Source organism: Vidua chalybeata, chromosome 6 (genome assembly GCF_026979565.1).
Source record: "Vidua chalybeata isolate OUT-0048 chromosome 6, bVidCha1 merged haplotype, whole genome shotgun sequence".
NCBI classification, from domain to species: Eukaryota; Metazoa; Chordata; class Aves; order Passeriformes; family Viduidae; genus Vidua; species Vidua chalybeata.
In genome coordinates this window covers 62,533,597-62,548,213 of record NC_071535.1, presented here as the reverse complement: position 1 = coordinate 62,548,213, position 14,617 = coordinate 62,533,597, and the positions used below count along the sequence as shown (strand labels likewise).

General features: G+C 45.7%; 1 long non-coding RNA gene across 1 annotated transcript; it reads left to right on the top strand.

Annotated features, from left to right (window-relative positions):
- Positions 1-11,384: 11,384 nt before the first annotated feature.
- Positions 11,385-13,882, top strand: LOC128790185 (uncharacterized). The gene is made up of 3 exons (XR_008431652.1): positions 11,385-11,472; positions 12,794-12,837; positions 13,792-13,882. It is a non-coding gene; the product is annotated as an uncharacterized LOC128790185 (long non-coding RNA).
- The last annotated feature ends 735 nt before the right edge of the window (positions 13,883-14,617 follow it).

Below are 14,617 nucleotides of genomic sequence, written 5' to 3'. Positions count from 1 at the left end.
CTGTTCCTGATGCCAGGGTGCACACTGACTAAGCCCTGGGAGGTGGTCCTATGCTTTATGGAGGGAGGTGGGAAACTGGCTCTTCCTGCTGCCAGCATGCAGGCTCTCTCCTCTAGCAGCTTCCCTGGAGGAAACAGGACTGGAGCACACGGAGCCAGGAGGGATCAGGTGCAGGTGAAGCCCTCTCTGCAAGCAGAGAAGGAAGCATTTCCTGGAAAGCAGGAAGTGCTGATGGGCAAGGAGCTGTTTGCTGGGGTCAGCAGCAGAGAGGACAGCAATGGGGCTCAGGGCAGATGCTCCCTGCTCCGGGGGGGGATGCGGGCAGGGCATGATGCCCCTTCTCCACTGTGCATCCCTATCTGTGCCTGGGGTGCCAGGCAGAGGAGGGCATGGGCTAACATCTGTAGGAATGGCAGCAGGGCTCTTACAAGTGGGAAGGCTGGGCACTGTGTAAAGGAGTGTCATATCCCAGAGTGAAAGGCTGGGCATCACACTGACCATACTGCTTCCCAGTCTTTTTGTACACAGGTACTGTTAGATAAGTAATATGACATTTACATGCACTTGTATGTTTCCTACACGCAGACCAAGACTGACTATAGGCCAGAATAGACATATGGCAATTTAGAGAATAAAAACGAGACTTTAGAGAATGACTGAGAGCAATGGCACAAGAGATAGTCCTCCTCAGCTCCTGATGTAGGTTGAAATGAATTACCTGAAGCCTTCTCCTTGGAGGAACACAGAGGGACCACTGCCAGCATTGGTGCTGCAGTCAAACCATGTTATTTGTATGAGAAAGGGTAAAAAACAGTCAGGAAGACTCCATATCTCTGCCATTCTCTCCTACAGATGTGGCCCTTCAACATGCAAAGCTCTTGGTTTGCAGGAATGAGATTATGAGAGCAAGATCTGAAATGTTCAGTATTTATCCTCAGTTTTATCAAAAGCACCATCAAAAACTGAAGTTCAAAAAATAATTCTAATCCATTATCATTATTTCCCACACATAAATTATGGCTAGATTGGTAGCCATAATTTATGTGTGGGAAATAATTATAATTATAAACATTCTTACTTCACCACTCTCCCATATGATACATAGCTCAAGGGCCAACTGCTAAGTGAAGAAGTGACCACTGTCACTAAGAAGAGACATGGCTTCTCCTAATAAACCTAGAGCAGTTCAGGGTGTAAAAACCACTGCATCTATGCAATCTCAGACTCTACCTTCCCCTCCTACCCATGCCTGGTCTATAGAGGACACAGGCACTGGGGAGTTAGGCATGCAGCGTGAGGCTGGACCCCAGGAAAACTCTAAACCCAACCTAATTCCTAGTCTCCCACACCTTCCTGGACAAGCCAGCTGATCCCTCCTCTAGAAGGTGTCAAGAGCCACGTGCTCCTTACCTCCTGGAGGTGCTGGGAGGATGCAAGCAGCAGGGCCCATGGGTCCCACCACCTTGGAGAGCCAGTGGTCAGACTCAGCAGTGAGCAGAGCAGCAGGGCTGTGCAGCTGTGAGGTGCAGGTTGTGTAACAGCCCAGGTGATTTACGTGTGCTATCTGCAGATAGGGACGAGATGTGTTGCCTGCAGTGCAGTTTTGCAGTGAGGCTTGCACGTTCCCACACGCACGGCCCGAGGGAGAGCGAAGCAGAGCCCTTGGAGCCCAGTCAAGGCAGTGATTCAGAGGCACAGCAGCACATGCAGGGTGAGCAGCTGCTAGACAGGTACGTGTTGGGTGGGCTTGGGCTGATTAAGCTGATTGGAGAAAGGAATCAAAGATCCAGGACTGAAAAGAGAACAAAAATGCAAGTCAAAATTCAGTGTCCATTAGCTTGATGTGTAATCTTATGCAGTTTACAGGCCTACACATGAGAACAAAGTGGAAAACATCTATTTTCATGTTGTGGAGGGATGCTGAGCTGAAGATGAGACAGTTCACGAAACACGGTTTGGCTTTTTAGTCTTAATCCACCTCCTGTTACACACTCCTCTGTTCAAAACACCTCACATCTTCATAACGTTGCTTGCATGCAGGGTAATATTGTTTTGTTACAGGACTGGGATCAGGGAGGAAATTGGTTTCTGATGCTTGGAATGGCTTTGTAAATGAATGATGAATGAAGATGCAGGCAAACTGGGAGACACAGGGAAGAAATTGATAAACAGAAGAGAATGCTATGGAAAAAACCCCAAGAGTATCTAAATTACTTACACAAAAGGCACTAGTAATTTGTGTGCTTGTTATTGGGTATCAATGGCATCTCTCTCCCTGCTGCACAAAACATGCTTTATATGCACAAAAAAAGGAAACTGCCATCCACTCCAGCGTTTCCGTTAGTTTTAGAGAACCCCCACATTTAATTTCCAAGCTTAAAAGGAAATAAGAAATCTGAAGCTCTAGAAATCATTGCTGGTTCCTTTCAGAGCAATTCTGCATGTTTGACATCCTATCTGTTGTTTATGTCAGGCAAACAGAGGCTGGACAACACGGAGTGGGCTGCAGTGGTGAGACAGTGAGTGAATATCTATGAGCCTCGGTGATTCATCCTTCCAAGGAGCTCTTGCTTTAATCACAGAGGGCTGCCAGATGAGGAAAACCATGAGGATTTATGACTTTGGGGCAGAGTGACAGCTGTCCTAGGCATTTCAACCCAAAACTACAAATCAATACTTTTATTAGAAAGTGACAGTGAAGGGCTGAGCAACCAAACATCTTCCAGGACAAAACTGCTATGTGAAAGAGCATCCCTGCTTGACCCATGGAAAAATCAATCTGCAATTAAAGCTTTTCAATGGCTGAAGGATCCACCTGTAGGATTCCCTCTAGCTGAGGTAATCTGGCCTTTCTGAGTGTTGGTCTGCCTGTTTTGTCACAGACACCCAGAAGCATTAAGTTCTAGGACCTCGTAAGCAGCAATTAACCATGGAGCATCACTCAGCCCTGCCAGCATCCCTCCATGGCCACTGCACTTCATTGCTCCACTTTCACAGAGACCTTTTCACCCCCATCTGCTGGTTTAGATGATGCCCAGTGTCTGTACCATGGATTACATAAGACTGATGCTCCCTTCACAGCTGCACTGCTCCTCTGCCACAATCAGCTGTGTCCTGTCTGCAAGCAGCAATCCCTACAGGTCACAGAAAAATGAAAGCTTACCTCAAAACTTGTGGCTGGATTGTATAGCTGGAAATTAAGAGACCTGGGCTCTACTGTCCCTTACAACACTCACATGTGCAGGTGAAGAATTTTGTTATCCATGTGACTTAGTTTCTCCATCTCTGAAATGGAAAAGCTGCATTTCTGGAGGGATTTTTCCCAAAAATGGATTTGAGTCTCAGTCAGGAGACACAAAAGTACAAAGTGCTAATATGGGCAGCAGCTGTAACCTAAGAGAATGAACTAAAGGAGAGACACAGCAAATTCTTTCATATCTCCTACTGCACAAGCCTCTACCTAAACCAAGAAATGTATTTTATTTTAGCAGAGAGACCTGCCCTGGATAGAGCAGGGAGGTTCAGGGGAGCCTTACGTAGATCCTTCTCCCAGACTGACCGGCTCCAGTAAAGTTGATACCTGATTTCTAGCCTCAAAGAAATTCCCACAGGAATGATGTCCCCTTTCCAGTCCTATTTTAATCACGTAGAGCTGGAAGACTTTCCAGCCTGCAAACACTCAAAGATCAAGATGTTTCAGCCCATACCTGCCATGAGGACTGAGCCATGTGGTTGCTGAGGTGGCCATCAGAGCTCCATCAGGGTCGTTTAGGGCTGGCTGATGGGACTGTTTGATTTCAGTTCTCAGGAGCTGTGGAAATAGCACAAATAATCTAAATAAGGGGGAGAGGGCAGAGAAAAGACCTCAAATGCTTGCTTTCCAACTGCACTTGTTTTCCTGCAGAGTTATTTGTAGAAAGCAAAGTCAAGAGCAGTTGTGTTCACAGCCAATACACCCATTTTGCCATCACAAATCTGTGGAGCTGGGAGCTGATACAGGCTAATGGTCACCTGGTGCTGCAAAGGCAGGGCTTTTCTGCAGAGAGAACGGAGAACCTTATGTAAAGCCCATGATAACGCTGCGGTGTCTGCCTCGCTGTCTGAGGAATGCTTAGAAAGAGGAGGGTCACCACTCCCAGAGCCTCTGGAGGCTGTCACTTCTCACTCTGCAATAGCTGACAGGGCTATCATTACCTGGTGGGAGACCAAGCAACAAGCTCACCTCCTCCTGAGAAATGCAACCCACTCGAAGCCTTAGGGCTGTTTGTAATAACACTCTCCTACTAGACTCCATTTGCTTTCAAGAGTGATAAATGTAGCACTGGGGGAAGAGAGACTTTTGAGAAACTCATAAACCCTTGAGATTTTCTTGTATCCTCATGGTATACCTTTACCATTTCATTAGGAAATACTGCTATTTTTTTCTTGAACTCTGATCCTTTAGAGAGGTAACATCAGTAGCCAGAATCACCATTCAAGCTTCTGTATAGAAGTCTCACCTGCAACTTTCAAAATGTTACACCAAAATGTTGGCATAACATTTTCCTGCTTCTACATTCTCTTCTGCAGTAGGTCAGCTCTACCCACCACATATGCAAGATCAAGTGTTATTTCTGAGGATGTGAATTTTCCATCATTGATGGGAGAGACAAGAACTATCTTCAAGTCATTGCTGTGTCTGTACTCAGTTATCAAGGAAAAACAAGAAAAATGTTTTGACACATACAGAATAGAACAGTATCAAACAACTTCTTTCAAATGAAGAGAAAGTAAAAATAACAAGTCATCAGCACATTTGAAATTCCTATAATAATGTGAAACACTATTCTACCATTTCTTTGGAAAAGGATTTTCTGTGCAGTTGCCTCTATATGTGCAAGTCAACTGTTTACATGACTAGCTCCTAAACTCCATACATTTCCAGCTGAAAGATCAGAAAAATGGACAAGTTTGAGAATGTCACCTCAACTGGGACTTTTGACCACAGAAGAGTCTTCATAACAACAGTGGGTCATGGGATAAGAGGACAGAGTGTTTGAAAGAGAGAAAAAGGTGATATTGTCAAGATATTCCTGGTGACTTGAGGAGAGTTTTGCAAAGATGCAACAAATATTGATGTTGTTGTGAGCTGTGATGCTCCAAACCATCTTCCCGCTTAGTGCTTCTAGTCTGCAGAAAATTTGAATTATGACTGTTTTCCTGCTGTCCAAAAGGGGATGAATAAGCAGGCTTGGAAAACAACAGATTCCAAGATTTGCCATTAGAGGATTTCTAATGTTTTAAAGACCTGGGAGCCAACAATTTTTTAATTTTTTTTTTTTTTTGGCAGGGTGTTTGGTTAGTATTTCAGTAACATGCCTCATATGTTTTGCTTTACTCCTTAACCTCCAACATGGTACAGCACAGCCAGATACTTGCAACACATACTGTCACAGGCAGGCATGAGGAGTGCTGCATATACAGTGGGAAACACGCAGCAGTGACATGCACATCTACAGCTAAATGCACACTTGTTACCATCCAGGTGAGCTCAGGCAGCCTGAAATGTTATTTACTCTTCTGTCAACTGTGGAAGATTTTTTTCCCTGCTTCCTTCTATCAAACTTGCATCTGGAGAATGGGCATCCAGTGACTTTCTCCCAAGAGGCCCCCAGCTCACCTCCCACCCCAGGTCATATTAGGTAAACATTGGCTCTTAACCCCTAAGGAATTGAACTTGGCCTTTGCAACCACTGCAAATACCTCCCTAAATAAATGCTTGAGTAACAAGGGAGGAGCAAATGAGGAAGGATTCAGGAGAAAAAGAACACATGCAAAACTCAGTTGGGCTGTTTGGTCCCTACATCCCTACACAAAGGTGACTGGGAGGTTCTGTGGTAGATGGCATGCTGTTCACAGGGGCTCTGTCTGTAGCTGTCAGCACAGAAAGAGGCCCATAAAATTCCAGCAGCTACAGCCCTGCAGTCCGTCAGGAGAGAGCACAGACACCCACCCTCCCCCTTGGCCAGCACACGAGCCCAAATGGCAAGCATAAGTCACAATCATTTTCTTTGTGCAAAACTCCCTGGCCATGAACTCCCAGCCATGGAAATACAGTACATTCTTACACGTGAGAATGATTGATTTCATAAAACATCTTGGACATGAGATCACTGTTGCTCCAACTTCCATTTGTAGGCATTAAAATACTATTGTAACCCAATTAATCTTTTTTTCCCTTTTGATTGTCACCCATCACATGCTGTGCAGAGCAGAAATTGTTTTTATCTGCCTTTGTTTGGATCTCAGCAGCCTTTATTTTTAATTGAAAGCCATGGTCTTACACCAAAAACTAGATGAAACTGATTTGAACTTCAGTCCTTTGACTGAGCTTTGAGAACCTTACATTAGTTTACACTAAAATAAAAAAAAAAAAAGTAAGTGATCTATGCAATGTACTCACCCTTCAGAATGTTTGAGGAGTTTTTCAGATTTTCCCAGCTTTTCGCCCTGCAGCTCTTGGTTACTTGGTCTGGTTCCCATACTGCTCATTCTGGCTTAATGCAGACTAATTTCTATCAGAATAAATAGCATTTCTCAGTCGGTACAAAAGCATGTGACTTCTCTGCCTGAATTCTGAATTCTCCACAGGTTACACCTGTGGCCAATATGGCCTGAGGGATAAAGCAGTATGAAAGCAGGTCATTACTTGGGTAAACACAGGATGATGCCATGAGGAAGTATTTGACTCACCAGGTGGCAGAGAGAAACAGCAGCACTCCTCTGCTGCTCTGCACTTCTTCGTCAGGCTGGGCACCACTGGCCACTTTCCATATCACACAGCTGTCTTCCCTGGTCCCCTACGGCTGAAGCTGTGGTTTCAGGGGTGATGTGATCCAAGCTGGAATCTGATCTCAACAGCTCTTTCTCCCATTGGCTGGAGGCACCAGCTGGGAACACCTGTGATTAACAGGAGCAGCATTTCAGTGCAGAGAACACGGGGCAGTTGACAGAGCATGGTACACCTCACCACCCGCAGTTTGCACAGGGGTAACCAAGGTGGAGATGTTCAGATTGAGGCAGCTTTAGTGCCTCCAGAGAGTCCCTGTCATTTCACACTGACTCTTCTGGACTGGAGGGGAGCTGCCTGAGGGCAAGCAACACCAGGAGCTGTTATGGACTGTACACACACACACACCAGCCAACACCAGGAGCTGTTATTGACTGTACACACACACCCCAGTACCAACACCAGGAGCTGTTATGGACTGTACACACACCAGCCAACACCAGGAGCTGTTATTGACTGTACACACACATGTACCAACACCAGGAGCTGTTATGGACTGTACACACACCAACCAACACCAGGAGCTGTTATGGACTGTACACACACCAGCCAACACCAGGAGCTGTTATGGACTGTACACACACATGTACCAACACCAGGAGCTGTTATGGACTGTACACACACCAACCAACACCAGGAGCTGTTATGGACTGTACACACACACCCCAGTACCAACACCAGGAGCTGTTATGGACTGTACACACACACCCCAGTACCAACACCAGGAGCTGTTATGGACTGTACACACACCAACCAACACCAGGAGCTGTTATGGACTGTACACACACCAACCAACACCAGGAGCTGTTATGGACTGTACACACACATGTACCAACACCAGGAGCTGTTATGGACTGTACACACACCAACCAACACCAGGATCTATTACTGGTGTCTCTTCCCTGCTCGCCATCGTGACGTCCAACCCAGAGCAAGTGCTGATGCCCTTATAAGGCTCTCTGCATACATTTGAATATGTTATCCTTTGGCCGATGATACAAACAGCTATCTCAGTAGCATACGGCATGGGGAGGTGGGAGATTTTCTTGGCTCTGTGGTGAGAGAGAAAATAAAAAGGAGCCTACAATGCTGAGTCACTGTGACAAATAACTTACTATGGAATGCATTCAGGCTTTAGCAAGGAGGCAGCTGATAGTGAGTCAGTGACTGACTAGTGCCTCCTAGATTTTCCTCCTTGGGAAAGATTCAATTTAATGGGATGAAGTGCCAACAAAAAGTCATTCTCACTGTTACTGAGACAATATCACTAATTATACACATGGTTAAAACTGTCAAGTTGTGTTATATATCACATAAGATGTGATTTTTTTTTTTTTTTTTTTTTGGTGAGTACAGCATCGCCCTATTATAAAGCAGTTTAAAGTCCCATTAAAAACATTGACTTCCAGGAGCTAGAAATTTTGCTAAACTTCAACTCTTCGGCTGTGTTAATTCAAGAATCTCCACTCTTTTGGTCCAGCTTGGCAGGCATATGGATGTCCTATTTAGTGTTCTGGTTTAGCACTCCATGGCACAATTTAAGTCAAAATAGTTCACTATTAAAAAATCCCCTCTAAGCACAAAATGGGTAAGGATTTGAGGCAGAAGGCAGAAGAATGTCACAAGTTTTTTGTTACTAGTAAAGTCAAATTTGTATTTGTTTAATCATGACCAAATTAGTGTCTTCTTTTCTCCCCTCCCCAGTCTGACAGACCTATCCTCAGTCACGCAATCAGGATCTTGTCCAGAGAAGTAGCTCACCCAGCACCATGGACCCAGAGGAGAGAAGAATAAAGGAAATCTGGACAGCTTTGCTCTCGCCCTTTTCCCTGGACACCTAGTCGTGTACCTGCCAGTAAAACAGCAGAAACATCAGGAAGCAAAGCCTCCCAATATTTGAAAAGCTGCAGCCAAACGCTCTTCCTGTTCACACATCTTTCTGTTCATGCTGCCTGGCACAGCTGCCAATTGTTCTCAAATATTCATGTAATCTCCTACCCTCACTTGACTGAGGCCACTCCTGACAGGAGACTTGCTGTCTTGATGAAGGTAAAAGACATGGAGAAAAGTTAAAGGGCAAAGCTGTCACCCCAGAACCAAGCAGCAGAGACTTTTCAGCCAGTCTGTCCTTGGCAGCAGGGGGTGAAGGGACCAGAACAACACGATCCCTGCTGTGTTTCCATCAGGCTGCTCATGCAGCTGATGTTCCTTTCTTACTTGCCTGTGCTCTCGCTTTCAGAGAGACCCCATAGCATCAGCCCTGAAATTCCTCAGATACCGTGCTAACCATTACATTATGGGGGAGATTATAACTATTCCCAAGCAGACCACAACCAGAGGGAAAGAATATTCTGCCTCCACCTGCACTCCAGGAGGAGACATGAGGCTCAGACTGGCAGGGGAACATTTTCCCTGAAGTAATTCCAGCTGAGACACTGCAGTCAGGCTGCCCTTTCTGAGCACATGTATCACAAAGGCATAGAACAATCTACTGCTTGCTTAAACTGTTGATTGGCAAATGAATTATACCAATGCTGTTCTGTACTGAAGAGTAGCTGCTCAAGTGTAACACCCGTTGCCCAGCTCATATGAATTTCAGTGAATAGGGCTCATAAACCTGGTCAAATATTTTTACATGATACTTTTGTTAATACACTTTTGTAAATACACTTAAAGTGTATTTTTTCTCCCCCTAAAACAAAGTTTTGCTTGAGAAATGGTGCTATCATCAACAGTTTCATTGTCTTTTTTTAGCCCAGTGCACCTCTCTCCTACCCTGTGGGACGAAGGGCCTCCTTATTTCCATCACAGCTCTATTAAACCCCACTACTAAAGCAAGTGGCATTCCTGATAGGAGAGCAGAGGGGCAGCCAAGGGCTCTTCCAGACCAGGGGAGAGGCATGCCTAACAGAGCTGCAGGGAACTACTCATTCCACCAGTGCCAGCATCTGATCATTTGTGGCTGCTGAAGGAGTTTGGAGCGAGGCTGTCACTCACCCTGAGATGGCGAAGTGGTCTCAAAGAGGATGTGGGCATATAGCTATGATCAAAGGCATCTTCTTCTAAGGAAGAATCATCTGTCTGTGAAAAATCATACAGACCCTGCTTTTAAAGGGAGCAAGTTCACACCATTTTAAAGAAAGAAAGGTGATCATGTTTTTCTTTGTATTCTTGTGAAGACTCTCAGCTATGACCTTTCCAAAACACCTGTCAATGTTCAGCTGTAAAACAAGAGATCTCAGTAATATTTTTTCTAATGCAGAGTAAAGAGCAGCCAACTTCCCATAGGAAAGCAGGAGGGTTTTCTCCAGCTAATTTTATTTCCTTATCTTTAGTCATCTGTTGAAAAGAAAACACTAAATATATTCCTCAGTCTACTCCTTCCAGTGATAGCTCGAAGGAGTAAAGAACCATATGGTCCTTCAGCTGATCTATACTGTCTCCATGACAATGCACATTTACAAAGTTTGCTTTTGACAACTTGGTAGTATGAGATCCAACTCGTAACTAAAGGTAGGAGAAGCCTTTTGGGAGGGAGGGGCTGCTTGCTGCTGAGCCTGGGCTCTCCTCCCACCCCAGGAGGGGGCTGCCTTGGGGCACAGGGCTTTGGTAAGGCCCCTGCACTTCTGTGTAGAATTTCCCAGCCCTTCAGCTGGAGGAAATTAGTTCATCTTCAGCCATGTCAGTCCAGTTTCAGCCAAGAAGCTGAGATACTTAACTCCTTCAAGTTCCATACAAGTTCTAATGCACAGGACACCTTAAAAGAGCTTTTGTTTCTCAGGAAATCTGGGATTTTCAGAGTCTCCTCCTTGCTAATGCTTCTGTAGTGTTTTAATTCAGGGAAACCAGATTTCCCAGAAGTTCTCCACTCTAGGCTGCAGCGGGGTTTTGCAGCCATGGCCTCCTGGAGCAGGACAGAAGAGTGGCACAGCAGGGCCTGAGCAGGGGCACATGGGCACCCACCACAGCTGAGACACAGGCAAGGGGAAAGGTGGGAGCTGCCTGGCAGGGAAGGGGAGCAGCACACCAGAAAGTAAAAGGCCACGGTATTCTAGACATAGACATCTTTTAAAACTAGGGAAAAAACCCCAAAATCCTTGTTTGGTAATCTTCCCTTTCCTTAAGGCAGAGTGAAAGTTAGAAAGCCCTGTATTTAAGGTTTGTTCTCCTCTCTCTGGGCCAGCCCTCCTCACCCCAGTACAGTGGGCCAGCATTTCTTCCCAGGCTCAGTGGAAATGTCAGGAGAGCTGTTCCTAGCCCGGGAAGCAGGTCACACCATCCAAGCAGAGAAGACACTGCCTGCCCTGCCATACCACCCTCTGTGCCTTGCAGGCACTGTGGATTTGGGGTCCTGGGGTCCTGCTCAGGGCCCAGGTGCCAGCACTGCAGGCTGTGTCCTGAGTCCTGTGACACTGCAAACTCACCCCAGTATGGATTTACCTGGCTTGTTGAATTTTCCTGGTGTGCTTGTGATGAGCAGCGTGCTCTGTGACGTGCACAGCCACCTGCAAAGGGTGGGGGAGCCACCCAGCAGGGCACTCAGGCTGGGGCACCTCCACAATATAAGGACCTTTCCAAAAACAGCCTGTGGAGTGGCCAGGAGCAAGAGCTGTCACTTTACAGCGCCAAACAAGTCATATCAGGTATATCCCATCAGTAAAATCCCATCCTGTCAGTAAATGCAGTCACCCTTTCGGGCCTTCACCCTTTGCTAAACACTGGGCAAGGTCTGCTCTGGAATAGCTGGGAGCTGTCCAGGAAAGACAGCAGCCAACAAAAAGTCAGCCACCAGCACTCCTCCTGCCCCACAGCTGTGCCAGGGCAAAGCCAGGGAGAAATACAGGAGAGGTGATGGTGCAGTGGCAGATTTTACATTTTGGCCCCTTAGATCTTTTGTATCTTTCTTGACAAGAGTAAAGAAAGGCTCTGAAATGCCAGCAGGTGGGCAGCAGCAAGAGAGCGACTGATGCCGTGTTTATGGGCACAAAGGAGCAGACTGCCCACGATGGGAACCCGCTGCACCCCGAGGTGCAGGTGACCCAGCTGAAACAAGGTCTCACCACCAAAAGTGTGGTGGACCTCTTCATTCTCTTTAAATCCATTACATTTATGTTTTTCCTGACATTCTTGGGTTTTTTTTTTCTTTTTTTAAAAAGAGGTAGCAATAGTTTAAATAATAGAAATAGAAATAATACATATTTAAATAATATAAATAATATAAATATAAAACAATAACCAACAGTTTATTGTTTTATATTTTTCATCTACATTTAGAGGGGTTTTCTCCTATCACAACTGCAAAAATAGCTTCCAGTTTAATACATTATTTGCCAGGAAGTGTTGACATATGCCAATACTTATGGAAGCCACTTCCCATACCCAACAGTGTGCAGTAGTTTGGATTTACTTCTACCCAAGCAAGCCAGGGTGTCCACATTAAAACCCAGGGTGTTTTGATGGACAAAAATAATCTTACACAGCAATATAACAGCAGAGGAGAATTGCTGCTGTGTCTGGGCCACAGGCTGTCCACTGGCAGCCTCCACCTAAGCAAGTGCAGAGAGATGTAATATTGTTCTTTTCAGAGCCTGTTGTTTCACTGTTCCTCGATTGGTACAATAGCTGTCAACACTCCCATTTTTGAATTTCACACAGTTGCTTATCAGAAACCATTAGAAATACACAACCAGTTGAAGAGGTGCACAAGACAAATATTATTATTTTTTTTTTTTAAATCAAGCAGTGGCCTAAAATATGGGTTGCAGATCAGGTTAACCCACATAGTTTCAAATGGACCTATAGCATATATTTCAACTCAATAAAAACTCCAGCTGGCTAAGATACGACTGTAATTAAAAAAAAAAAGTATTCAAGGATAATGATACATTTATTTTGAAATAAACCTGACACATTTATTTGTCAGAACTAAACATTCAGATATTTTTCCCTTTCTGTACTTTGCAGGCTCATAAACTGACCCAGGCAGCAAATTCCTATGAATTTATGAGGTATTTGGATTTTTTCTACACTGGTTTTCTACACTGGTGATATTCACCAAGAAACCTCTACCATTAACATTTTCACTGTTTGTATATCACATGTAAACACAGACAGGCCTTCAAAGGCCTGGCAAAGCCCTGCTCCTCCCAGCTGTGCCCTGCCAGAGGTCAGGCCCAGGACACTGCTCCAGATCACCACTGCATCCCCCTGAGCCCTGGAAATACCTGCCGAGCTCCGATTGGGCTCCACAACCCTCTCGAAACTCAGATGTCTTTTTTTTTTTGCCTGCCCTGAAATTGCCAGATTCCTCGGCAAGCCTGTTGAGGGGTGAAAGGAAGGGTTTTCTAATTAGAGCAGAGCCTCCAGCTCTGCCTTCACCCGTGCAGCAGAGGGAAGGCAGAGCCTGCCAGAGGAGTCCTGTCTAGACGAGTCTACCATCGTTATGCAATGGAAGGAGGCGTGCAGTGCAAGGAGGAGCTGCTGCTGGAAGGAGAGACAGCTCAGAGTCACAGCTTCCCCCTTAAGACTCCGAAACCCAGAAGGATTTGGTTTCTCTAGTAAAGAACAGCCCTCCTCTGGGGACAGGCCCAGCCCGGCAGGGACTCTGCTGGCCTGCCCGCTCCTGGGCACAGCGCACCGGGTCTGGAGCTGAGGAAGCTGAGGAAGCACCGCTCAGAGCTGCCTGCTGAAGGACAGCCTAAAGGATTCAGTGTGTGCCTCCAAGTGTCAGGCAACTGCTGCCTGTTAAAGGCTGTAAGGACAGGAAATGCTTTCCAGACACGCAGGCCTGTCCTAAGGCAATTGCTACCCTGTAGGATGTCAGACGCATAATGCCAGTGCCATAAGTGTCACCAGACAGCAGTTTTCATTCAGAAAACAGATGATTGATGTCAACAAAATTCAAGGAAACACATCTCCCTTTTAATTCCTCTTACCCTTGTATTTTTTTTCCGGGGATTTAGGAAACAGGCTTCAGGAGAAGCTTTGAGGACTCATGCAAAATCAATTGTCTCCAGCTTTCAGAGGGTGGGAAACAGCTGAAAACTTGCCACATCTTTGGTGAGCACCAAGAAAAGGGTGCAGAGCTCCAGCACATGTCTGGTGCCCTGTCCCCCTGAACCCCACAGAGCTGCCAGCACAGCCCCTTGGAATGAGCAGCTGCTGTGTCCCAGGGACATATCAGAGAGTTTTTTTTTGCTAGGGAGGATATAAAAGCAGGAGCCTGTAAGGGAAAAAACATCCTCAGTGAAGGCAGAGGAGCTGCTTACTTCCCTGCAAGATTATTGTATTTTAGCAAACAAAAAAAAAAAAACACCAAAAAAACAAACAAACAAACAAAACCAAAAGCAAACAAAAAAAACCAGACAAAAAGGCATTTCTTCCTATCCTGTTTGGGGTACACACACACACACATATCAAAGAGCAGGTGGAGCCAGGGGCATCTTACAAGACTGTGGTGAGACAAACGCCAAGGAGTAGCTGTGCATGGATGGCAGCAAACCCTGAGCCTCGTGGCCAGCAGCATCTCTGCTCCTGCAACTCTGACCTCACACTGGGACGCTTTTCCTCACCTTCCTCAGGTTCAGGAACCCCTTTCCATTCCCTTTCCCAATGTTTAGAAAAGAGAACCTATTTTTCTTGTTCCTATTTCCTATTTGTTGGCTTTACATTTCCATAAGCCAAAAGGCTTATTTGTTAGTTTTGGTGCCAGAGGAGTTTCCCCGGAGGCGGAGGGCAGGTGGCTATAGACACACTGCCACAGCCCTGGGAGGGGCACTCCTCTGTGTA